This window comes from Rattus norvegicus, chromosome 9 (genome assembly GCF_036323735.1).
Source record: "Rattus norvegicus strain BN/NHsdMcwi chromosome 9, GRCr8, whole genome shotgun sequence".
In the NCBI taxonomy this organism is placed as follows: Eukaryota; Metazoa; Chordata; class Mammalia; order Rodentia; family Muridae; genus Rattus; species Rattus norvegicus.
Window position 1 is genome coordinate 39,365,662 of NC_086027.1, and position 24,960 is coordinate 39,390,621.

Sequence of the window (24,960 nt, forward strand, 5' to 3'; positions counted from 1 at the left end):
GACAATGTAACGAATTTTAGAATCTGCGCAACTGCTACAATTATCTATTATTCATGTTTCATCTTGCCTCACTTTCTGTTATCTATACTTTCACATCGCCTCAAATATTTCTCTGCTGATATGCACTTATTGTAATATTTGCATGTCCATATTCCTGTAGTAAGACTTTCCAACAACCACTATGTTGTCAGCCCATGTGTCACTGGCCCATTTCCTTAGTTATAGAGCTAGTACTGAGATCCAAAGGAACCTACCAGGATGAGAAGGTTTAGTTTATGGGTTTGTGGGTTTCTTCATCAGTGAAAGAAGTCACAGAAGGACTCAGGGCAGGAACCTGGAGGAAGTGACTGAAGGTACTCCATGGTTCAAAAACAAGTAGCAGAGATCTAGGTAATAGATGCAAGGATAGAGAGACCTAGAGAGAAGATAGATAGATAGATGTAACAGTCCAAAAGCAAGCCCAAGCATTACTTTCACTTGATTCTGAATATAGGATGCATTGTTGGACTTCAGTCAATTAATATGCATTGATAATTAGAAGATGGTACTATATTCAGACTTCTGTTAAGTACAAAATATTGAAGTTAGGAAGAATTGTCCCCCAAATCACAATAAAATCTTTACCTCAACCATAAAAAGGCAACCTTATCTAGACTTACATATAAATGAATAAAAATCATATGTAACTCTTCTTCACTAACTCTATTCTTTCATTTTAACTTAATGTATGAAAAAAATTGCACATATTCCTTGATATGCTTCAATATCTGTAGGTGTAAATAAGTAAAACTCTAATCACTTATTCTTTCCACTGAGCACTGTAAATAATTTCATCATAAAATCAGATAAAATCCAGGAAAGATCAATAGACCAAAAAAGAATGATAGTAAAGAATTTGGGTGAAGTTTTTTACTTCCTGTGAGTCACTCCTTTTGATATGCTCCAATATTCTCCTTCTCATGCATGCAATTTTGAACCTAGTGTTTAACTCTGAACAAATTCTGACTTCCCCTTATATGTGTATGTATATATATATATATATATATATATGTGTGTGTGTGTGTGTGTGTGTGTGTGTATGATGTAGATGTGTATGTGTATATGTATAGTACATATGTGTTTTTGTATGTTTCATATGTAATAAATTAAGTGATCATTGCTTTCTTTAATTATCTCTTTTTCACCTTTAAAAATTGTTTTTGTGTGTGCAATTGTGAAGTTAGATACCTTAATAAACTGCATAAAAGACTGTAGAACCCTGCTTTGTCTAGACTGAAAAAAAAGTCTTAATAATACTGATGAACAGAACCTCTGTGCCTTTTGTTACACAGATAAATTTCAAGCTTTCAATCTAGGTCAATGTATTTCTCTGTTTACGTATGTGACGAATTTATACGTGTATTCAGGTTCCTGAAATAACACATTTCTGAGGAGTTCAATGATCAAGAGAATTTAGAATATAGAACAAATTAAAGAAAAAAATATTTTAGAAAATATTTACTATGATTATGTTTCAATGAATAGTATATATGTTCTATGTTTAAAAATTGTCTTGATATAAAGTATGATTACATAAATGCTGTATAAAGAATAAGAGAAATAAAATTAATATAAAATACAGAACTTAAGAATATATACCAAGTTTAGCTGCTTAAATTTATATGCTTCAAATCATATAACACTTTTATGAATTTGAAGTTCAAACATAAACCTCCATTTGCTCTTTTAGAACCATTGCTGCACAGCATAACTGACTTTTTTTACATATAATGCCAAAAATGCATGAATTCAAACATATAAGATCTCTAAATCTCTGGTGAGAAATTGATTAATGAAATACAATTGTCATATTGTTTTAGCATATCAATATGCTAATGTGAGTATACAAGTGTTAACATTCCAAATCTCACTTATTGTCTCATTTGAAGTCATGTGGGCTTCTTGCCTGAGGGTGGCTACATGAAGTTAATTCAATATTAAACTCTTCGCTTGCAGGAGTGCTAATCTCTATAATTTATAACAAAAAGACAAACAAACAAAACAAACCACAAGAGTAAGGGAGCAAGATTGGCAAGAAAGTAAAAAAGAAGTTGAAGCACTTCAAGAAAGTAAGAGATTAAAAGACACAAGGAAGGTTATCCAACGCAAAAGTATGTAAGTGCCTTCCCTGAAGAATGTTGGTGGTTTAAGGGACTGTAACTTTGGCAACCACTGATGCATATACAGGCTCTTTAAGACATATTGTGACAATTTCCATGTCTCTGTCATACAAATAAAAGCATTTAAATGTGTACTATTCTACTATTGTGTTTTCTAATTTTCATATTGTTTGATACTCCAGATACTGAGATTTTCACTTGGATCCCTAGGAATGCAAGAACCAATAATAGTCACTGAGTGGTTACACTTGCTGTTCTCACTGCTGCTAACAGTGTTGAAATGAGGCACTAAACTCAATGGGGCTGCAAATATCTGTTATAAACCATTTCCACTGGTTTCTTAAATCCATCCACGCACTTGAAAAGTAAGCTTTTTCTCTCCATGGCTTCTTTGTTTTCATAATAAAATATAGAGATTAACATTATCTGTGGTGATATTGGCTAATAAACTGCCAATTGTAATGCAAGAATGATATGAATTTACATATTTGTTCAACAATAAGTAAAAACCACTCAGTTCATAATTGTCATTAATAAATATTTTATCACACGCACTCTCTGAAGAGAGGTAGCTATTGGCCAGGAAGGGTTAGGTTGGGGTTTTTCTTGATGTTGGATTCACATTGTTAGAGCAATGTATTCAGAAATGCTGCTTTGCTCCCAGTCAGCTTTCCATAGACAGGAAAAAGAAGAGTAATGTCAGTGACACTGACCCTAATTCTCAGGAGAGTCTACCCCCAATATTAATAAAATTTTCTGCTAATAACTCATTGAACAGACATAGATCATAGGGTGTTTGACAGCTTCCATGGCAAGAAAGAAATTAAAAATGTATATCCTTCAAAATTTATTCCTCAAGAAAATAAGGAAAATAGTCAGTTATGGAGGTTATATTCTGGTTTACTTTTACAATTATCGTGATGCCTGTTCAAAAGGAGTTAGTTCTGGGCAGAAGAGTAAGGTGTACTTACTTCCCAGTAAATCCTCTTCTGACCTTAGAACTGACTTTCGGGGTCATTCAACGACATGAAAAAATCTTTCTTTTTCTTACCTACCGGGCTTTTGTTTAGTCTTAAACTCAACTAGAGTTCTTTATTCTAGTTTTCTAAATATCTGAAGCTGTGCAAAAACCAGGTAACATGTTTGTCATTTGCAAGAACTCAAAGCCTTCTAATACTTCACTTAGAAGATTGTGAATTTAAGAATGAAGATTGCATGTGTCCATCACATATTTTAAGATCATCAATCCAGCAGTCACAGAGTTAGACTCAGAATACATATTATTTCATTTCTACTTTTAGGTCTACCTGTTACTCTGTTACAAAAAAAATGAAATAAAATTTATGAGGAATGACTACAGCAAGAAAGAACTAAGAGGGGAAAACAATGAACACAAAATTGAATTCTTTAAATGGGTAATCTAATAAATTATTCCATTTAAACTGTACTGTATTTTCATAAATGATGGAATTGTATCCAGGTGTAAATGTAACTTTTATCCACTAGACTAGTTGTCATCTTGAAGGTTTATTGTTAAATCAGAGCACCTTCTCTAGCTCTTTCTGAAGTCTGGCTGGAAGATTCAACTTAGCTGTACTAGCCCAAACTCCTCTCAGAGCTGGCTGATGCAAACTGGCTTTTCTTGGCTTCTAACTGAATTGCTCTGCTTGAAATAACTGCTTTTGAATTCTGTGAACTGAACTCTAACTGAATGGAACTTAACTAATCTCCACTGTATCACCTGAACTCAACTGAACTGCCTTCACTGAATTGCCCTCTAGTCCTGACAACTATGAAGTGCTCTTAAGTAGCCTTTCTTTCCTGTCTGTCTTCCTGAAACTTGGATACATCCTATCTCTCATTCTGTCAAATCTTTCTCTGATTAGTCATTTTGTCTATACCTCAATTAGACATCTCTTTCAAACATGGCTGCTTCCTTCTGCAAACTAATTTTAACCTTCACTGTTTGGAGTTAAAGGTAAGTACTAAGGATGTGCCTATATTTCAGCCAAAGGGATTAAAGGTGTCTCATTTCAGCTGGATCACACAAACCTAGAATTTTTTGGATATGATCCTTTGCCAGAGAAGCCATGTTGTAGGATTGAAATTCCTTTACAAGCCAATCTTCCAATACTGTAACAAAATAACTGAAAGAATCATAGAACATTTTTGAGAGGAAGTGGTTTATTTGTTTTGCTTGGTTTTGTTTTTAGTCTTTGGACCATGGGTTGCTCCTTTCAATGTTCAGGGCCCATAGTAAAAGAGCGTATCATGGTTTGCCAACATCCCCCTAACCATGGTATGGTTAATGTCGATTTTTATTGAACTACAGATATACCGATAAAATCTGAGATATGAGAACCTTAAAGAATGGGATGGACATTCAGAGTCTGCCCCACATGTGGCCCATGCATATACAGCCACCCAATTAGATAAGATGGATGAAGCAAAGAAGTGCAGGCTGACAGGAACTGGATGTAGATCTCTCCTGGGAGACACAGCCAGAATACAGCAAATACATAGGCGAATGTCAGAAGCAATCCACTGAACTGAGATCAGGAACCCCGTTGAAGGAATGAGAGAAAGGTCTGGAAGAGCTTGAAGGGGCTTGAGACCTCATATGAACAACAATGCCAACCAACCAGAGCTTCCAGGAACTAAGCCACTACCCAAAGACTATACATGGACTGACCCTGGGCTACAACCTCATAGGTAGCAATGAATAGCCTAGTAAGAGAACCAGTGGAAGGGGAAGCCCTTGGTCCTGCCAAGACTGAACTCCCAGTGAACAGGATTGTTGGGGGGAGGGTGGTAATGGGGGGAGGATGGAGAGGGGAAGCCCATATAGAAGAGGAGATGGAGGAAGGTTAGGGGGATGTTGGCCCAGAAACCGGGAAGGGGAATAATAATCGAAATGTAAATAAGAAATACTCAAGTTAATGAAGATTAAAAAAAAAAGAATGGGGTGGAATACACTCTAATGGTGTAGACCATTTTACTTCAGTTTCATTGTATGTTTATATAAAAATATTACAAAAAGCAATGATCCAAGGAAGATTATCTGAATTCAAAAAACATGATTAGAGAAATATCGGAAAAACATGAAAAAAAATTCCTCCAGTAAGCACATACTAAATATTAACAGAGGAGCCCTTTCCCAGAACTTCTCAGAATATAACAGTTTTAACACATTTCCATGGCAAATACTATAGACTGTACCCAGGGAGGCATCAGAGAAGGTCAGGCGGCCATGTCTAGGTTCAGTGTACCCCAAAAACAGTAGTTTTCCAGCAGATTGTGTTCTATAGCTATGTTCAAACATTGAATAAGAATAAATATATTTTATAGACCCAAGAAGCATGAAATAACATCCAAGAGCTCTCAAGGGAACAAAATGCACTTCAGGTAAAAGGCCCTCTTGCCTCTTATCCTGGACACTCTCTCAAAGTTCCACAAGATACTGTTCTTCATGCTCATCATTCTTGGACACATTCCAACAGATAAAAACAAAATAATTTCTTTCATGGTGGCTGAGAAATAAAATGGGTGATAAGAAGGGACTATATCCCTCCCCTCAATGATCGACAACCTCCCATTAAGCTACATCTTTTACAATATTTATGACTGTCCAATAGCACCAAATATGAATCCAAGCCTTTATAATAATAAAAAAAATAGTAACAGTAAAATTTTAGCTTTGCCTTTATCTATCAATCCAGCCAATTAATTATTAAGGATGCTTGTCCTGATTCAGTGCTGAGGAAAGATGTTTGTCCTCTGATTCAATGAATTAGTTATAAGGAGAACATATTAAATGTTAACTGTGTATATGTTGTTATCTTGGCTTGTTTTTCTACTTCTATGATAGAGCATGGATGGAAAATAACTTGGGAATAAAAGAATTTGTCTGCTTTATTGATTATAGCCCGTTGCAGATGGATGCTAAGGCAGGAATTCAGGACAAGAACCTGGCAGCATGACTGAAGCAGAGACAACAGAGCGATGTTACTCACAGACATGCTTTCCTGGCTGTCACAGTTCTGCTTCTGATACAGCCATGATCTACCCTTCCCAGGGAGAACAGCACTGACAATGGGCTGGGTCCTTCTGCATCCTTTAGGAATCAAGAAAATATGCTTACATGGAGACAATTACTTGGTGTTTGGTTTTTTCAGGTATCCCTTGGCAACCATGATTAGCCATCACAGCCATCATTAAAACAAACACCAACAATCAAACAAGCAAATAAACCAAAGCCCTTATTTACCAATCCTTTTATTTGGAAAACTAGAAACTTTATGATAATGAAGTTAACACTGTTCCAGATTTATGATTTTTTAACTAACCTATCAGACACAATGGGTAGTATGCATCTGGCCTTACTTTTATTTAGAACTTAAAAATAAAGTTATTTTTATAAAGTATATTCTGATCATTGTTTCCTTTCCTTCATTTCTTCCTATGCTCTTGTTCTTCCTAGACCACACCTTCTTCCTCTCTCACTTCAGGAAACTGACAGGCCAATAAAATGCAAACAAAGGAGGATAAAACAAAATGAACAATGTAACAAGGCAAAAAAAAAAAGAAGAAGAAGAAGAAAAGAAGGAAAAGAAAAACACACACCTAAAGCCTATCAAAAATAAAATTAGAAAACATAATATCCAGACAAAGACTACTAAGGTTAAACAATGTCCCACTGAGTTCCTTTTGTGTTGACGTGGAGCCTGCCTTTAAGGTTGTTTTTATACCAAGTGGGATTCCCTAATTTTTCCTTTGTTAATTGGAAACAACTTCTCAGTTCAGGATGGGCACTTCTGTCTTCTTCCACATCTGTGATCTGGAGTTCTGTCTAGTTTGGCATGTGGAGGCACTATACTTGCTGTCACCATGTTCGTGAGCTAATATGTACCTTAGTCCTGTTGTGTCTGGAAGACACTTTCTCCTGGGTATCATCCAGCCTCTGTGGCTCTTACAATCCTTCCTTTGCATTTTGCCCTTAGTACCATGAACAATGGGAAGGTGAGGGAGGGTTGATGCATACATCGGATTTTGGACTGAGTGTTTCAAGCCCTCATTCTTTGCCAATTGTCCAGTTGGGAGTCTTGCGTCTTGGTATTAGTTCCCTTACACTGCAGGAGAGACATTTTCTGATGATGGCTAGTGAAATACTGATTTAGATGGAGCAGGATGCCAGTAGCTGTCATTTAATTATTATATTCATTTAGCAGAATAGCAGTATTTGGTGTTCCCTTATGTCCGTGGTCTAACTAGCCCAGATTCTCTGCCACTACAGCAGTGTCAGGTAAGTGTTCTCATGGAGTAGGTCTTAAATCCAACCAGATAATCTTCGATTACCCACACATTAGTGCCAAAATTAGATGAGTGTATCCTGTAGAAGCAACTTATTCGTCTGCTGCAATTGTCATCTCAGAGGCTTACTGCTGGATGAGCTCACTCTTTCTAGGTCTTTCTAAACTCTGGTTGGTTCAACTCAGCCCTTGTGGCTCAAACTTCTCTTCAAGTTGACTGATTCAATCTAGCTTCTCTCAGCTTCTCACTGAATGGTTCTGCTTGTCCTTAAACTAACTAGCAATTTGCTCAAATTTTCTGATTCCCTATTCTTTGGCTTCAACCGCCCCTGCTGATCTGCGCTGAACTGAAAAACGAACTAAACAGCACTGCACAGGACTTAACTCTACTGACTCCCAGCTGACTGACAGAAAAGGATTTCACTACACTGAACTCAACTGACTAAACAAAAGAACTTATGGACTAGCACTCAGAGACCTGCATCCTTCTGTCTCCTGAGAGCTTGGATTAAAAGTCACCAAGCCTGGACCTAAGATTCTCATTCCCTAAAGCTTGCTCTATACTAGGCTTGCCTTGAACCCAGAGATCCTGTCTCCAGGGATTAACAGTGTGTCTGTATTCCAGCCAGATCACACAGACCTAGAAGGTCTTTGAAGTGACTTCTTGCCAGGGCAGCCATGTTGTTGGATAAAAACTCCTTAATGGTATCATGCTGTCAAGTTATCAGTGTAGAATAAATGATTTGTCTCTGTCGTAGTGTTTACCTGTCTTCTCTGGTAGCATGTACAATAAACTTCAGTGGCATGAACTGCTCAGATGTGCAGGCTCTAGTTATGCACCAGATTGATTTCTCCTAATTCACATTGGTGATTTCTTCAGGAATCTGGTCTTACCTTGAGTTTGGGGAGAGCCATCAATAACCTTGACAATAGCCTGAGTTGTTCGGGTTTCTGTGGGGTTCCTTTGGCAAATAACTCAATTAGATTTAATCCATTCCTCCAATAACCCCATCTCTACTTATTGACCACTGGAGTCAGACCTCCTCAAAAGCAGCAAATTTTCATTTCTCTATTTTATATGTTAGTGTCTTCAAAATATCAAAATTATCAAAATATCTTCAAAAATATCTAGAAAATTAAAGCACTTAGATGTTTTATAAATGGAAAAATGGCTTGTGTGTCATATATTCTTCTTATTAATTATTGATTTTAACTTTCTATTTGTTATACTCAGTAACTCCATATATTTATTAACATACTTCTCCTTTGATTTTTATTTCCAAGATGTTTTATTTTTCTTAAATGTTAGGTGTCTAAAAGAAATTTCAAGATGGCTTTTGATTCGATGCATACTCTGAAAAATCCTTACAGTTTTTCAAACCAGGTCCATTCTGAATTAAAATTATATCTATATGAGTACATAATAACAGTTCTAGACTCAAACATAATATTACAATGTAAAATTGTTTTATGCAGTAAATCTCAAATTGACATAAATTGCAAAATGTAGACCTTTTCTATCAGTCATTAACCTACAACAAATCATTGTAAAGTGAAACCAATAGCAAATTAAACCAGGTGACCTTATCATTGCTTGTCATTTATGTAATATATAAGAATTTTGAAACCATTAACTTTTTATATTCTAAAATAAAATGCTAAAACTAATGATTTAAAATGAAGTGCTGTCTATTAAAAACTAATCAATTATGTGATTATCTACCAATATATAGCTTTCAAAAGCAGTACCATTAATAAGTCATAAATTTCAATATCAGATATTTTATAGTAATGTAATTACAGACAGTACAATACAACTAAAATGCAGATTTTTATCTTAATTTTAGGGAATAAAAAATAAAAATCATGGTTATACAATAATTATCTTATGTCGAGCATACATATAGGTCCAATTTCTAGCAATCAGTGTTCTTTCTTCCCAAAGGGGCCAGTTACTCTAGAAAAGCCAATATGAAAAATGTATCCATGACTCATGCCCCCAGTGAGAATTTTAAAATATGAATAGTATTCATATACCAGACTGATTGGATCAAGCTGAGTGTTGAATTGGATGTCCAAAAAAAGACCCCCAAATAAAATGTACAAACCTGTTACACGTACTATTTTGTATTGGTCAGTTAGGATGTGGTTCATGGTGTAATTCTGAATCATCTGGAATAGAAGGCTTCCAGTGCTTTTCTAAGAACCCCACAGTAGACAAAGCAGTGCTTTCAGAACCTCTAAGTCACACGCTATTTCCAGGATCTGATTGTAGATGGTAAGAGATCTCAGCCCAATTTGGCCCTCTCTCATGCATCGTGTCTTCTTCCCGGAGATCTAGCAGCTTGCTCTACATGCTTGTCTAGGCTCAAAATATAAATAGATATACCTAAATCACCAAGCAACTTGTTTATAATATTTAAGCTCCCTGTTTCACACACGAATATCTATATCTATATATTTCATTTGCTTTTTAATTCCTTTTAGTTTTTGAGATTATAACTGCAACATTTTCCCGTTCCTGTTGCTTCCTCTAGATTTTCCCATATACCCCTCTTTGCTTTCTTTCAAATTCATATCATCTTTTATTCATTAATTTATATTAAAATACATATTATAAGGATAATTATATACAATATAGTGGGCATGATATATATTTCTAAATGTGTACATTTATCCTGCTCTGCCTGTATAATGTTATTCAGATACACATATTATCAGGCATTTGGCATTGAATAATAATAGGCATACACTTCCACACCTACTGTGATGAATTGGATCTACCAAATGGACACTCAAATACAATGTACAAACCTACTATATGTGTTAGTTCACTTAGTGTTAGAAAAAGAAGAAGTTTTCTCCACTTTGCTAGTCCTTAGTTGCTTGTATTTCTTTGTGTCAGTTGGAAGCCTCATGGATTTTTTTCCCCATCCAAGTATACATTTCTGTTTTTGTCTTATTCAGCTCATGTTTAGGCAGCCATATTGGTGAGATGTAGTTACTGACATTACTAGGAGAGAAAAATCACAAACCAAAATCCTTAATGTTCTGCCTCCTGAGCTTAAGAGGCTGGGGAGATTGATCAACATTTAGAATGACTTGCTGCTCTTGCAAAGGATGTCACCTTTGTCTCTAACACTCCCATTGTGTTGCCCACAAGATCCTGTAACTGTTCTTCCAACTGATCTGACTCCTCTTAGCTTCCTTATGTACAAGACATCTACATGATTCATATAGGCACAAATTCATACATGCATATAAAATACAAATAGATGATTCATATAGGCACAAATTCATACATGCATATAAAATATAAAATAGATAAATCTTTAAAAATTAATTACATATAAAATCAAACTAGACCTCACTTATCAAGTGAATTTAGACATTAAATAGTAAAAAATATAATTATTATTGAGAGGCAAAATAGGGAATGAAAGAAGTAACTGAAGTTCCATTTGTAGAAAAGAGACAATATTGATGAAGCCAAGAAGTGCATGCTGACAGGAGCCTGAGATAGCCATCTCCTGAAAGGCTCAGCCAGAGCATGACAAATACAGAGGCAAATGCTAGCAGGAAACCATTGAACTAAGAACGGGGTCCTTATTGGACAAGTTAAGAGAAAGGATTCAAAGAGCTGAAGGGTCTTTCAACCCCATAAGAACAACAATGCCAACCAACCAGAGCTCCCAGGGACTAAACTGCTACCCAAAGACTATATACATGGACTGACTCATGGGTCCAGTTGCATATATAACAGAGGATGTCCTTGTTGGGCACCAATGGAAGGAGAAGCCCTTGGTCCTGCAAGGGCTGGACCCTTCAGTGAAGGGGAATGTTGGGGGGTCGGGGGAGGAAGAGGAGTGGTTAGGGAGGGGAATACCCTTATAGAAGAAGGAAAGGGGGATGGGATAGGGGGCTTATGTCCGGGAAACCGAGAAAGGGAATCATATTTAAAATTTAAATTTAAAATATCCAATAAAAATTAAAATAAGTTTGTCTGAAGATGAGATACAGAGGAATCTTTTAGTATTATATACCTTTACATTAAAATACCTATGTGTATGATTTAGCCATCTTCAGAAAAAATTTTTATCGAGTTTCATTTATATCTTTGATTTTCTTAGCTTAGTATAAATCATAAAGTAAGAAAAGCTTTAAATTTCCTAGAAAATAATGATCTTTAAATGTTGTGAACTATGCAAATTCTTCATTTAGAGCATTTACATTCTTCTTTATAATTCTTGAAAACACATAATACAGCAAAACTTTATAATTCAAGTAATGATAATGTTTGTTAATATAAAGAGAAAAGAATGTATCAAATGTTCTTATTATTATGGTATGATAATCATGTGTTAGGATTATAGAAAGAATGTGATGCTTTCTCATATATTTCATATGCAATGACTGGCTTTCCATTTCAGTTTAATAAATGAATAAGAACAAGTGGTTTACATTTATATTATTTGAATGTATTTTGGCCATTAGTAGATATTTTCTGATGTGTATTTCTCTGCCCAATAATTTAGAACATATCCTTATAACAAAACGAGGAAAGCAAGTGTGATGTTAGCATAGAATGAAAATATTTGTGCTTTTATTGTGTGTATTTCGAGAGTTTAAAACTCCCTTTGACACATTAAAAGGGGCTCAACAGTAATTCAGCAAATAATATTAGTATTATAAAATTTACAAAATTCAGTAAAATGTAAACATGTAATGAAAATAAAATAAGATGTAGACAAACATAGTAATAAAAGAATTCTCAAAAAATAAAGAGATAACCATATCTTCTTTTTGTCTATGTATTCTGTGAGGTTTTAAAGGCTGTGGACTTAGAGATTTTTCTAGTATGTTCGCAAGTGTTTTAATTACCCACAGGATTTTTCTCTAAAGAAATAAAATCCAAATTAATGATGCTTTCAGTAGAGCTTGCTTATTGATGTCAGTTGTCTAAGGAGAATACATTGTAAAACAAATGTTAATTGGAGATAAAAGACTAGGAAACATAAACAAAGAATTGCACTCCACTTAGGCTGAACACTTGCTTTCAGAAAAGGAACTAAATTTTGTTTGACATTCAAAGTGCAAGCTCAGGGTGGCTAGAATCCCAAAGTTACAAATGCGTCATTTTAATAAGGGAGACACATAACTATACAGATGAAACAATATTAGTATCAAAGATACAAAGTGGGAGGAAGAACTCAGCGCTTGAACTATGATTTCAATGACTATGATCCTTGATTTTGATCTTGAGCTTGAGAAGTTTACTGCATGTGTAATCCGCTTATCACAAGCAGAGCTCATTAATACATTATTCAAGAAATCCAGAGAAGGGAGTGTCTGTGAATGCCTCCAGTAAGCAGTGCTAGAAAGAGACTGTCTTGTTATATTGTAACCAAGAGTGCTAAGCCTGGAGTGAATTGTAGGGACTTGACTGGCACTGACTGATTGATAGTTATACTCTGAATTAATTAACTGGTAGTGAGTATTTTCCTCTTTAAAAATAATATTATTTATGAAGACTTCCTGTTTTCTGCACCAAGAAAGTAAAGTTACATTCTTTGAGACAAAAGAATATCTGTAGCTGAAGGATTCTAACTACACGATTTTTTCCTTAGTTATATTATTTTTCCTCTTAATTATAAACCACTTCTTTTTATTGGTTCTTGGATATTGATACTAACTAGTAGTTCATTCTATAAGATCGAGATTTTCAGTACTATATACTTGCCGTATTTATTATGTATCAAACTCATCCTTAAGGAAAGTCACAAATTTCAAAGGATATATTGGGTTATTCATTTAATGTAGCATTTTAAGCAAATAAAAAACAATTAATGGTAGTGATATCAATACCTGAAAAATAAGCAAAAAGATAAAATAAAGAATTATAGGAATTATAATTTAATCATATACCTTTTCGGCTTGTTTAATATTTGTGCAATGAAGGATGGAAAATTCCACTACTTTAAATAATTTAAGGGTTGCTGAATAAGTAATAGGCCATAGGGCACCGTGGCCTATATTTGTATGTTAAGAGAAAAGAAAACCCAATGAGTTCTCTGTTTCATATCTTTACCTGATTTAAATGATAGCCAAATAATTCTCATAACTGAAATGAATCCCAGGTTATAAAAAAGACATTAATTTTTTTGATGCCCCCAAGAAGCAGTTAATCAACAGGAGACATTTTATAATTAATAGGCTCCTAAAAGAGAAAGCCAAGCTCTCCAAAGTGCCCATCTTAAATCATAACTATGCATGAGGGAGATTTGATTAAATTTTATGATATCTGCAGACTAATAGCATGAACTACCATGAACATTCAAAGACAAAACGCTTGGTACCTCTAGCACTGCACTAGAAATATAAGCAAAATCTCCAACATGAGAATAAAATAAATTAATTTCTCTCTGCAAACTATAATCCCTTAAGATTTAATATCTTCAATTCTTGTTTTAACCTTAGAATTAAACTGTGTTCAGTGAGAATTAAATATTATTCTGTCTACATAGGTAAAATTTCTCATAGGCTACCTTATCCTTAAACCATTGATCCTTATGTCATCCTGATATCTGTATCCAACATTCAGAGTCACAGTACCTTTCTAATCAATTAGTACAGCTTCTTTCATGATATCCTGTCAGTGTTTCAGTCTAGGCTGCCATTGTACTTCACCAAGTCTACAAGTCTAGTTAATATGCAGCATTTCTGGTTGTATATTTTTATAGTGTTTAGGTTACATATTGTCCAACAAGTAGCCACTATGAAACTAGACAGACTGAAAAGGGAAACAGACCCCAAATGGCAACACTAATCTAAAGAAAGTTAACAGGATTTGTAGATTTGTTGTGGGGTGGGGGCTCATATGGTCATTGTCAATATTCCTCCTGATAGTTCATGCTCCTGGGAAGTGCTCATAATATTTTTAGCTCCTTCGTACTTCTTTTACCAGTGTTTCTCAGTTCTCCTCCCACAATTCTTTGTACCTGCCCAAAAGCTCAACATGCAAGTGTTTGCTTTTTTATGGTTATTGTAAATAGAAATCATTTTTCTATTATTCTCTTCTGAGTTAGTTTGGTATTGGTATCTAATTTTGTTTCCTCGATTTTACTAAACTATTCGGTCCCTGCAGGCTTTGGTGAGCACTTATAAGATAATTTGGTAACAGAATCAAACATTTTTTCCCTCAGGTCCTTTTATTTCTTTCTCATAACTAAATGTCCTGACCAGCCACTAACAACATAGTAACTAGGAGCCGTAACAGTGGCTATGCATGTCTTATCACTGATATGGAGAGAACTGTTTTTCAATTTTTCACAAATGAAATTATTATCTATGGTTTATGTTTCTCTGGCCAGTATTGAATAAAATCTCTTACTCTTGATATTTAGAGATTTGTGTTAGAAAAGACCTTGGATTTTTATCAACTTTTAAAGGTGAGTGTAATTAATCATTAATGTTTATTTGGCCTTTAAGATATATATTACTATGAATTGTTGATTTTAAGTTACTGACCTATTCCTCCACTCTAATAATAAATCCCAGCAGATTGTAATGTTTTAGCATAAAAATTTTTATACACTTTATTTTATAATACTAGTGTCTTTATAATATTTAAAGGATGTCTCTTTAACAGGTACTGAGAGAGGCTGGAGAAAAATGTATATTTTTATATGCCAATAGGCACCTCAATAAGCAATCTCTCCAGGATTTGAGAGGTAACACATACATGCATCCACTATTTTTGTGCCTAGAAAATGGTGTTCCCATAAAAATTATTCACCACCTTTATTTCTTACAGTCTTTCTGCCCTCTTGTATGCATAGATTTGTGAGCCTTAGGAAGAGAATTGTAATAAAAACATCCCATTCAAGGGAGGACTTCTCAGATTACATGTTGACATGTTGTGGGTCTTTATGTTAATTACCATCTACTGAAAAATGAAGCTTTGTGTGTATGTTAGTACAGAATCAAGAGACAGTGTCAGATAATCTAGAGCTAGAGTTTACAGATAACTGTGAGACATTCAATATGGGTTTAGGGACCAAACTAAGGACCTCTAAAGAGTTTTTGAATCCCATCTTCAACAGGTTTCAAATGCAATTAAATAAAATATTTAAAAAATGATACTCATACACTTCATGTGATGAGATGACCACTGTCTTTCAGTGATAAATGAAATTCAGCAAAGCAATATGAAGGGGATATTTTAAATAATTTTTACTATTTTATCTATCTATACAATTGTTGGTCTATCAGATATGTAGGTGCTCTGTCTGAATATGTGTGTATATGTGTATGTATGCCTGTACGTATGTTTAAGTCCTCAAATTCTCAATTTCTGATATAGTTCATTGTGATTCACTCCTGATTTAGCATTCCTTCTTTAATTTCATGTTCCCTGATCCTTGCCTCTGATACGTTACAGAACAACTTAAATATATATTCTTCAATTTATATACTTGATTTCTTTGATATATTATTGATTTAATTAATTACCTTATTTTTTATGTCAACAGAGACCTAGACATATCTGGAAAGAGGAAATTTTAGACAATGACTCCTTAAAATTGACCTGCAGTCAAGACTCTGAGATACTGTGTTGATCACGGGTTGACATGGGATGGACTGCTCATCTGCTCATTTTGGGTGGTTCCATCATTGGAAATGGTGGTCATTCATGCTTTAAGACAGCAGACTAACAAGAACGGAGCCCACAGATTCAATCAGGACTTTTAGGGGAGCTTTAGAAGGCTAAGGTGATATCAAGGAGCCTGTGTGGGTCTGACCTGGTTCTCTGCATATATGCTATGGCTATGTAACTCGGTGTTCTTGTGTGACCTTAACAGTAAGACTAGGGACTGTCTTCAAATCTCTTGCCTGCTTTTAGGCCCTCTTTTCCCTATTGGTTTGCCTTATCCAGCCTTAATATGATGTATGAGTCTAGATTTATTTTAATTTGTTATGCCATATTTATTGCTATCCCTGGAAGCCGTACACTTTTCTGAAGAGAAAACAAAGAGCAGTGGATGTTGGGAATAGGTGAGGTGAAGGGAAAGAAAGGGAAGGAGAGTAAGAATTGGAAACTGTAGTCAGAATGTAATATATGAGAAAAAAGTAAATAAATGGATGGATGGATGATGGATAGATGAGTAGATACATACATACATACATAATACATAGATGCATGGATACATAAACACATAGATAACAGACAAATAAGTAGATGTAGGCTGAACAATACCTATGCAAAAAGCAAGTAAACAGCTTTCCAGAGAATTCCTAAACTCTCATGTCCTGGAGAGTATTCCGCTCTGGTTTCTTTCTGTAATGACATGTGACCAGAGAATTGAAAGATTAAAGAAGTTTTCCTTCCCGAGTTGCTTTTGACCATAGTGTTTTATCACAGAAATAAAACCTCTAAGAAACTACCATTTCAATTCCCTTTGAAAGAAATGGTAATAATTATATATCCTGTTTGTTGCTGATTTGAAAACATCAAGTCACCATCCTAAATTTTGTCTTCAATCTAGAAATGTGATTGCACAAAAAATAGTTTCTTGGGTGTGAGATGTGAGAGTACGTAACAGACAGATCAGATAGGACAGTTAACACAAGGCTGTGCTTAATTTTACAACAATAGTTTGTTCTCTTTGTTTTTTATATATAAATTAGTGTCTTTAACCGCTAAGGATCCTGTAAGACAGCACTTTTTCCTTTATTCTTCTGAGAGCTTATCTCTTAATTGTCCTATAATCATTGGAGTAAATTCAAATGATATAACCATGTACTTCTGTTGGTCACAACTTCTACTGGTTTCTCTGCATCCTGCTATGCTGATATCCTGCTCTGTACACTGTAACTAATACAGTCGGAGCTTTTCTATAATTTCTGAAGTGTAATCATATTCTAGGAACTGCTGGAATATTAAATGAGCCTTCTGGTCTTTAATCTCTTTGCAGTACATAGCTCTTCTTTTATATTGCAATATTTTAAAGAAACTTTACAGATAACTTCTGGGTGCTTTTGTTGGTTTTCCTTCACAGCATGTATTATTGGTAGGGCAAGTTTTGATTTATTCTTACGATATTATTCAGAAGTAAATATAGATGCAATTCTGTCCTCAGTAACAGGAAGATAACTGAAAACCTTTGAGCAAAGTCATGGTCTTACACGAGTTTCCTCTCGATGATGACAGATGTGGAAGTTACAGGAACCGTAGGAGACAAAAAAAAACAAGTATTCTTTCATAGATCTAAATAAGTAAAGATCTGATATAGATCAGTCACTGTAAAAATGAAAAAGAAGAAAACACTGAACTAAACAAGGAGGAATTAAATATTGCACTTTTAAAGTTTCGAATTGGAATAGTTAGAATAGAAAACTTGGAAAAGGAGGTTGTGAGATGTTGGCACAGAATATGTGAGGCTTATAAGAAATCTTATTTTAACTTGAAATAATATCATTGAATAGTAATTTTGAATTAGACAGTTAAAAAGTAAGTCTGAAGCCTAGAAGGAAAAAATATATACAGAAAAACATTTTCAAATTAGTCATATTGAAGGCATGTGAACTTGAATTATTCCTAAAGAAGTTGATAGGGAAGAAGAAAATAAAGGAGAGAAACAGTGCCTAGGGGAAGGATAAAGTAAAACAGAATAAACTGTCTAAAGAATCTTGTGTAATATACACATTATTTCAACAAACTTCAAGCTTCTCCAGTTGTATGGCACAATTAGTTCCTGTGCAGTGCAGGGAGAAGAAATAGTCTGAAACCAATACATGCACCTCAGCTTTAAGGGCATATTAAGGTAGAAAAGCAGGAAAAATCAAGAGCCAAAACAGTATAGAATCATAATGACAAAATCAGAAATGTAGAGAGAACAGTTTGTGTTACTGACTCAAAGGGTTTACATCTTTCTGTACTAGATGGCAGGTAAATAGTTATAATAGACACTCTTATAAAAATCCTTTGAAATACAAAAGACTTCAACTTTGATTGGCAGCCATCCTAAATAATGGTTGTTGAACGGCCCATGAGAGTGACTTGGCAGGCAGTGCTGTGTTTTTGTGGAATGGAATGTCAGAGCTGTGTTATTGCAAAGCTCTAAAGGAGGCAGAAATTGTGCTCGCCCTCTCAAACCTTTGAGTTTCGCCAAAAGAAAGATTTCTATGTAAAGACTTTCATTAAATTGCTGTTCTCAGAGTACAACTCAGAAGACCTATAAAATGCCCTAGACTGTTTTAAATATCTAAAAGAGATGTTTTAAGTGGATGTGAGACATTTTCTGACTCAGAAAGCGCAAATCTGGTATTATCAGAAAAAAAATCTTCAGGAATTATCTATTAATGGCATATATTTAATATTCTATTTTGAGGTATTAAATGTTCAGTCTTTTCTTTTACGCCAATATAGGAAAATAAAAATATAAAGACAGTGCTGTAGTTGTTAGTATTCTTCTTCAAATAACATCAGGATAGTTCACTGAATTTAAGGAAGAATTGTATGGTGAATGCAAAGACTGTATCTTACCTTGTGGTGTTCAGTAGTGTGTATGACATCATATGAATATGTAAGATGTAATTGGGAAATTAGTTAAACAAAACACAGAAAACAGTTCCTTGCCATCTCAAGTCCTTTCCTATGGATTCTTTATCACTACCTGTCCCAATCTAGACCCAATTTAGATAAAATAATATCACTCCAGTCTTCATATAAGCAATGCGCTACTTACAACACTGTTTATTTTAACCAAGCTTAGCTTAGAGTTCATTGCAAAACAAACGTGATTATCTTACTCTTGGTTCAACTGACAGTCAGTGGGTGCAGTCACAGATGATGTGTATTGACAAACACTGTTATATATCAGCCTTCTCCAACTTGTCTTATCCTCATCGATTCCTGATTGTTGCTTATTTAGTCAATTTCCTTATTTTAAGAGGTTTAGCAGAGGTCTCAGGAATTGGGATAATTGAATGGGAGAGTTGTATTTTTTTAAATTTTCAAAACAGTTTGACTGTGATGCATTTGTCAGTTCTTAAGGATTTTCTCTTAGAAGCACAGGTTCAATACTTGAGGCACAGCCTCTTTTATTTCTCAGGCAAAGAAGCTCTTCATGCACCAGCATGTGGGTGGCTGTGTGATCTCAATAGGGTATTTTTTTTAATATATTATACTTGACTCTTGTGTAGTGATGTGGTTATTATTATTTGGGTTTTTCTTTTACCCCACTTTGACAATATACTTCCCAAATGAAGGACACAAAAATGTTTATATTTATAATAAGCCTTAAAGCAGTAGAGTTTGGCGGGTATCAACTGCTATGCTATTTTCTCTATTTTCCTGCATTAATGCTGAGATTTCATACACCATTTTCCACCTGGGCTACTTCTACTTCAACAGGCCAAACCCCATGGCCAATGCTCAAGATCCGCCTACCTCATAGCAGCTTCTTCTGCCTTCTTTCTTCCAGGCTCCCCTCATGGCTTCTGCCAGAGACACCAAGTCAGGGACCTAAAGCCTCACCTACATCTCTTCTGCCCAGCTACAGACTATAGGCACCTTTGTTCATCACAAATAACTTGGGAGCAAGGTTTACACAACAAAAGGTGGTATACTTGAGGATCTGCTCTTCTTAGAGCACACAGGTCTTAGACTACACAGTCTTTAGCATTTGAACCCTAAAGCAATACCAGACAAACTCGTGACATTGAACTGATATTTGCCAGGGCCAGAAAACTGCTTCTTTATTTTTAGGCATGAAAAATAATATATTTTTTTGCAGAAAAAGCTCAAGATTGGTGACTAAATATTAAGATATTAATCACAAATTTATGCAATATCAGTATTTTAAAATAAATATGTTGCCAAGTAACTATTTCCTTTGGCTTTTCTTTATCTATAATAAATATCTCACTCTTGGTGCCTATGAACCATTTTTATAAGAAGACAGAAGGATGATAGTTTCCATAAAAAGTATGAGATTATTTTATATTTGGGATAAAATAGAAATATTTTATTGTGATAAATTACCTCAATATTAATAAGTGATTTGAAAAATATAAACCAGTCTCTAAAAATTACTTAAATATACAAAAGCAAGACACCAGAGAAGATAATAAAAAAATCAGGGATGAAAAAGGTAAAGTGAGACCAGACAAGTAAACTATAAGCTAAATTAATTATAAAATGAACAAGAAGATCCAAAATAATACAACTAGAGTTGAACAGGAAGATATCGCAAGATACAAAAAACACACAGAAAACCAGAAGGATTTATTTTAGAAACCTACATTTCATTCAGTTGGAAAACCTATCATTTAAGAAATAGATAAATTTTCAAATATATGTGGCCCAAGCAAATTTTAACCAAAAACTGATTAAAACTTTAACTTTTGTAACTTTAATTTAAAACTTACCAGGAGGTTGAGGAAGTAAATTTTTTTAAAAAAGTAGAAATAAAAAAATCATTCAAGTTAAAAAAATGTGAGGTCCAGATGGACTTAAAAAATTCTACAAAACGTTTTTGATCTACAACCAAAACATCTTAAAATAATTTTCCAAAAATAATCAATCTCAAACTTCTTCTACAGGCCAATATATTATAAGACAAAATCTGACAAAGAAACAATAAAAGAGAATTACAGATTGATATTATTAGTGAACACTGATGCAAATTTTTTCTGAAAAAAATGAACATGCAAACCGATAACAGACACAGATCAAGACCATTCTCCATGATCTAATTTATTCTACCCCAAGTGTAGATGCTTCAACATAAGCACACGGAGAAATGAAACAAAAAATGTAAAAGAACATACAGACAAAAATCATATGGAAACCTACATAGAGAAAAATTCATCTACAAAAGAATTGGTTCTTGGGAAAAGAACTAGAGAACAAAATGGCGGACTGAAAATATATTAACACAATAAAGGCTATAGACAAAGATCTCATAGCCAGCATCATGCTAAATGGAGAAACCAAGCCTGTGGTGGTTGATGTAAGAATGGCCATTATATACTCATAATTTTGAAATATTAGTTTGCATTTGGTAGAGTTGTTTAAGGATTAGGTGGTGTGGCCTTTTTTGAGTTGTGTGTCACTGAGGCTGAGCTTTGAGGATTCAAAAGACTCATAACATTCCCAGTTGATCGTTCTCCTACTCCCGCTTATGGATTTAAGCTCTTAGCTAGTCCTGCTACCACGCCTTTCATGCCTTTGTTCTACCAACCTGGACGCTAATTCTATGATACTGCAAGACTAATTGAACACTTTCTTTGGTAAATTTCATTGGCTATAGCATTTTGTCACAAAAATAGAATAGTAATTAATATAAAACTATTATTAGATAATAGCAAGACAAAATTCTCTGTATAATGTAATGCTTGATTATTTGTGTGAGTGAGTGGGGGGGCTTTATTCTTTTTTTTTTTGCACAGTTATGAAAAAATTCAATGAAGTCTATACAAAAAGGAAATGAATAAATGAAAGGATTTCTTTTTGTAGCAAATATTATGCTGTATGGAAGAGACCCTAAATACTCCATCAATAAAACAGAACAATAATCCTCCTAGAATTGGATAATCTGGTCAGCAAAGTCATAGAATGAAAATTCACATACAAAAATAAGTAGCTTTCTGTATATCAGTGGCAAGCACACTGAGTAAAAAGTAAGGAAATTAATCCCACTTACCTTCTCCTCAAAAATGTACTCTAGAATAAGCCTAACAAAGTAGGGGAAAGACCCCTGTAAGTAAAACTTGGAAAAAGCCAGAGAAAGGAGGAAGACAGTAGAAGTCAGAGAGCAACACCATGATCATGGATTGATAGAATTCATATTGTGTAAATGATTATTGTACCAAAAGCAATTTACAAGTTGCTTGGGGACAGATAAAAGGGTAAGGAGGAGCATTAAGTAAAATTAAGGGAGTAGGAAAAACTCACATAGAATTCAACTCTTGTAAGCTAAGTTAATTTTAAAGGAAAAGTTTACAGTCCAGGGAAAGGGTCGTTCTAGAATTCTTGGATTTTAATAAAAAGCTCTGTTGCCAGTTGTGTGACTTTACCTTGTGTGTTTTCATTGGGAAGCCCTAGTAACTCCAAAAACAATACAAGCTCTTTCCATCTGTGATAGCTTGAATGAGAAATATCCCCCATAGATATTTTTATTTGAATACTTGTTCTCCATTTGGTGTCACCATTTGGGGAGGCTGTAGAAATATTTGGATGTGGAGTCCTACAAAAGAATGTACGTCATTGAGAATGGGTACTGAGAGTTAGAACCTTGCTCCCTTTTGGGATTCTTCCTTTTTTCCTCTATGAGGCTGAAAATGTGATCTTCCCCTTTCCTTGTCTGACCAACTGCTGTCACACCTCCCCCATTGTTATGGACCTTACTTCTCAAATCATGCATGATTTTTCCAAAGAAGTAATTTGATATTTAAAGAGATTAAAAAACCATTTTTCTTATTATCAATAAATTTAAATACAAAGCTATTTTTATTCTGTATTTGACTATAAGAGAACACATACACACATGTGTGTACATGACATATATATGTAAAAAATGACCAGCTATCACATTTTACAATATCCAAATGGCCATTTTGTAATGCTAGCTTTGAAAAAAATCATGGAGTAATGGGTAACTGGTTATACATATAACTAAACATATGTAATCAGCCTAAGCAAAAATTAAATAATAGGTTTTCTCATATCTGGAACAAAAGATGCAAACAAAAAATTAATGTGTTATGACTGTATTGGATTAGTCCAGTAGGAATCGGGCTAAATCTCTGATGCATAGTAAGGTAAGATGATTATAATTACACAATGATAACCATTAAGAATACTGACAGAATCTGTGTGGTGTGTAGAATATCCAGTAGCAATACTTGAGACGCAGGTAAAATAATAACTGGTACCCTAAAATGAATGCATAAAACATCCTTTTTATAAATGGCTTCTTACTGATGAAGCTCTCAGCCCAGACTCCTGTTACCATGGAGTTGCAGCTCCTCCTAGTTGCTTTGAGCTTACACTTAAAATGCAAAACGAACGTGTAAAGTGTGTTCCAAGGGAATATGTTAAAAAAATAAAATCAAAATATTAAGTTTAGTGGATCATAAGGACATAAACTGAATGAATTTCAATCATTCTATTCTGTATGTATGCATTGAGAGCCCATAGAAACCCGAGGACAACCAATTTGAACAGTGCTCAAGTTCATGGAAAAGAAGTCAAATGCATGCTAACTCAGTATATATTGTCAACCAACACCTGTGTGTGTTGATTGTGTGTGTGAGAAACAATTGCATTGCAAACTATAGAAATGCATGATGCGTTGCTCTTTGAAGTCATGGGATTGGAATTTCAAAAGGATAATAATGTGTAGTCCAGGAAATTAAAATGGCACTTTTAAGATTGCCCTTACTCTGTATACTGTACAGGAACTCCATTCGAGCAACGGCAGCACTGTTAACCAAAGGCATATATGTCTCTATATCAGACTCCACTTAAAGACTTGCCTGTGCATTAAGCTAGTCCAAACATTGCAAGTAGTTAACGATAATAGATCATATCTAAATGGATGGCATGCATGAGACTTCCTTTATTCTGTTGCATATTTTTGTTTGTTTGTTTTGCACACAGGTTCTCCCATAGTCCTGGGCTGTTCGTGAGTGAACTGTACACAGCCCAGAAATGTCTTGAATCACTAGGCCTTTTGCATTCATCTTTTAAGTTCTGTACACATGATGCCCAATTTATGAACTCCTGTAGCTCTAAACCAGTGTCTTGTGTATGCTAGGCAAGCACTCTACTAATGTGGAAAATTTCTTAGCCTTCTAAGGCTTACTCAAACAAGATATATTTTGAAATGTAGGAACAGATTAATTTATCATTGTCTCCCAAAATTCCACCAGGACCAAACTATTGGGGTCTGTGGTATGATTTTAAGATTATGACAATACTGTGAACTAAAAATGGTTTAAATTGAAGTAACTTATTTTTACTTTTATTTTTTCTAGGTATTTGTGTATGTATGCATAGTATCGTATACATTGAAGGTCACAGGACAACTGATAAATATTATCACCCATACGCGTTCTGGCTTTCAAGGTCCTCGGGCTCAGTGAAAAGTCTTTTGCTCACTGAACCATTTTGAGGGGCCTAAAGAAAATTAATGTAAAAAATAATGCTAATTTTTTTTGTTTCCTTACCTGGGACTCACCTACAGTTCTGAGTATGGTAGAAAATGCCGTATCACTGAGCTACACCTCTGGCTTGGCTTTTTATTTTGATACTTGCAGTAGCTGTGGTTACCTGTACAAGACCTGCACAAGATGGAGCCAGCAAAAAATAAATAAATAAATAAGTAAATAAATAAGTAAACAAATAAGTAAATAAGTAAATAAATAAGTAAATACATAAATAAATAAATAAATGAATACATAAATACATAAAGACAGAAGTGAGT

General features: G+C 34.5%; 1 long non-coding RNA gene across 6 annotated transcripts in view; it reads right to left on the reverse strand.

Annotated features, from left to right (window-relative positions):
- Nucleotides 1-24,960, reverse strand: part of LOC102554281 (uncharacterized) — a 94,103-nt gene that overhangs the window by 47,688 nt on the left and 21,455 nt on the right. For 2 of the 6 annotated variants that reach the window (XR_010054745.1, XR_010054744.1), the window contains exon 4: nt 255-24,817. This is a non-coding gene — a long non-coding RNA (uncharacterized LOC102554281). Of the gene's footprint in view, nt 24,818-24,960 lie in introns of all 6 variants that reach the window. The other 4 variants (XR_005489080.2, XR_005489085.2, XR_010054742.1 and 1 more) reach the window with 4 other exon arrangements.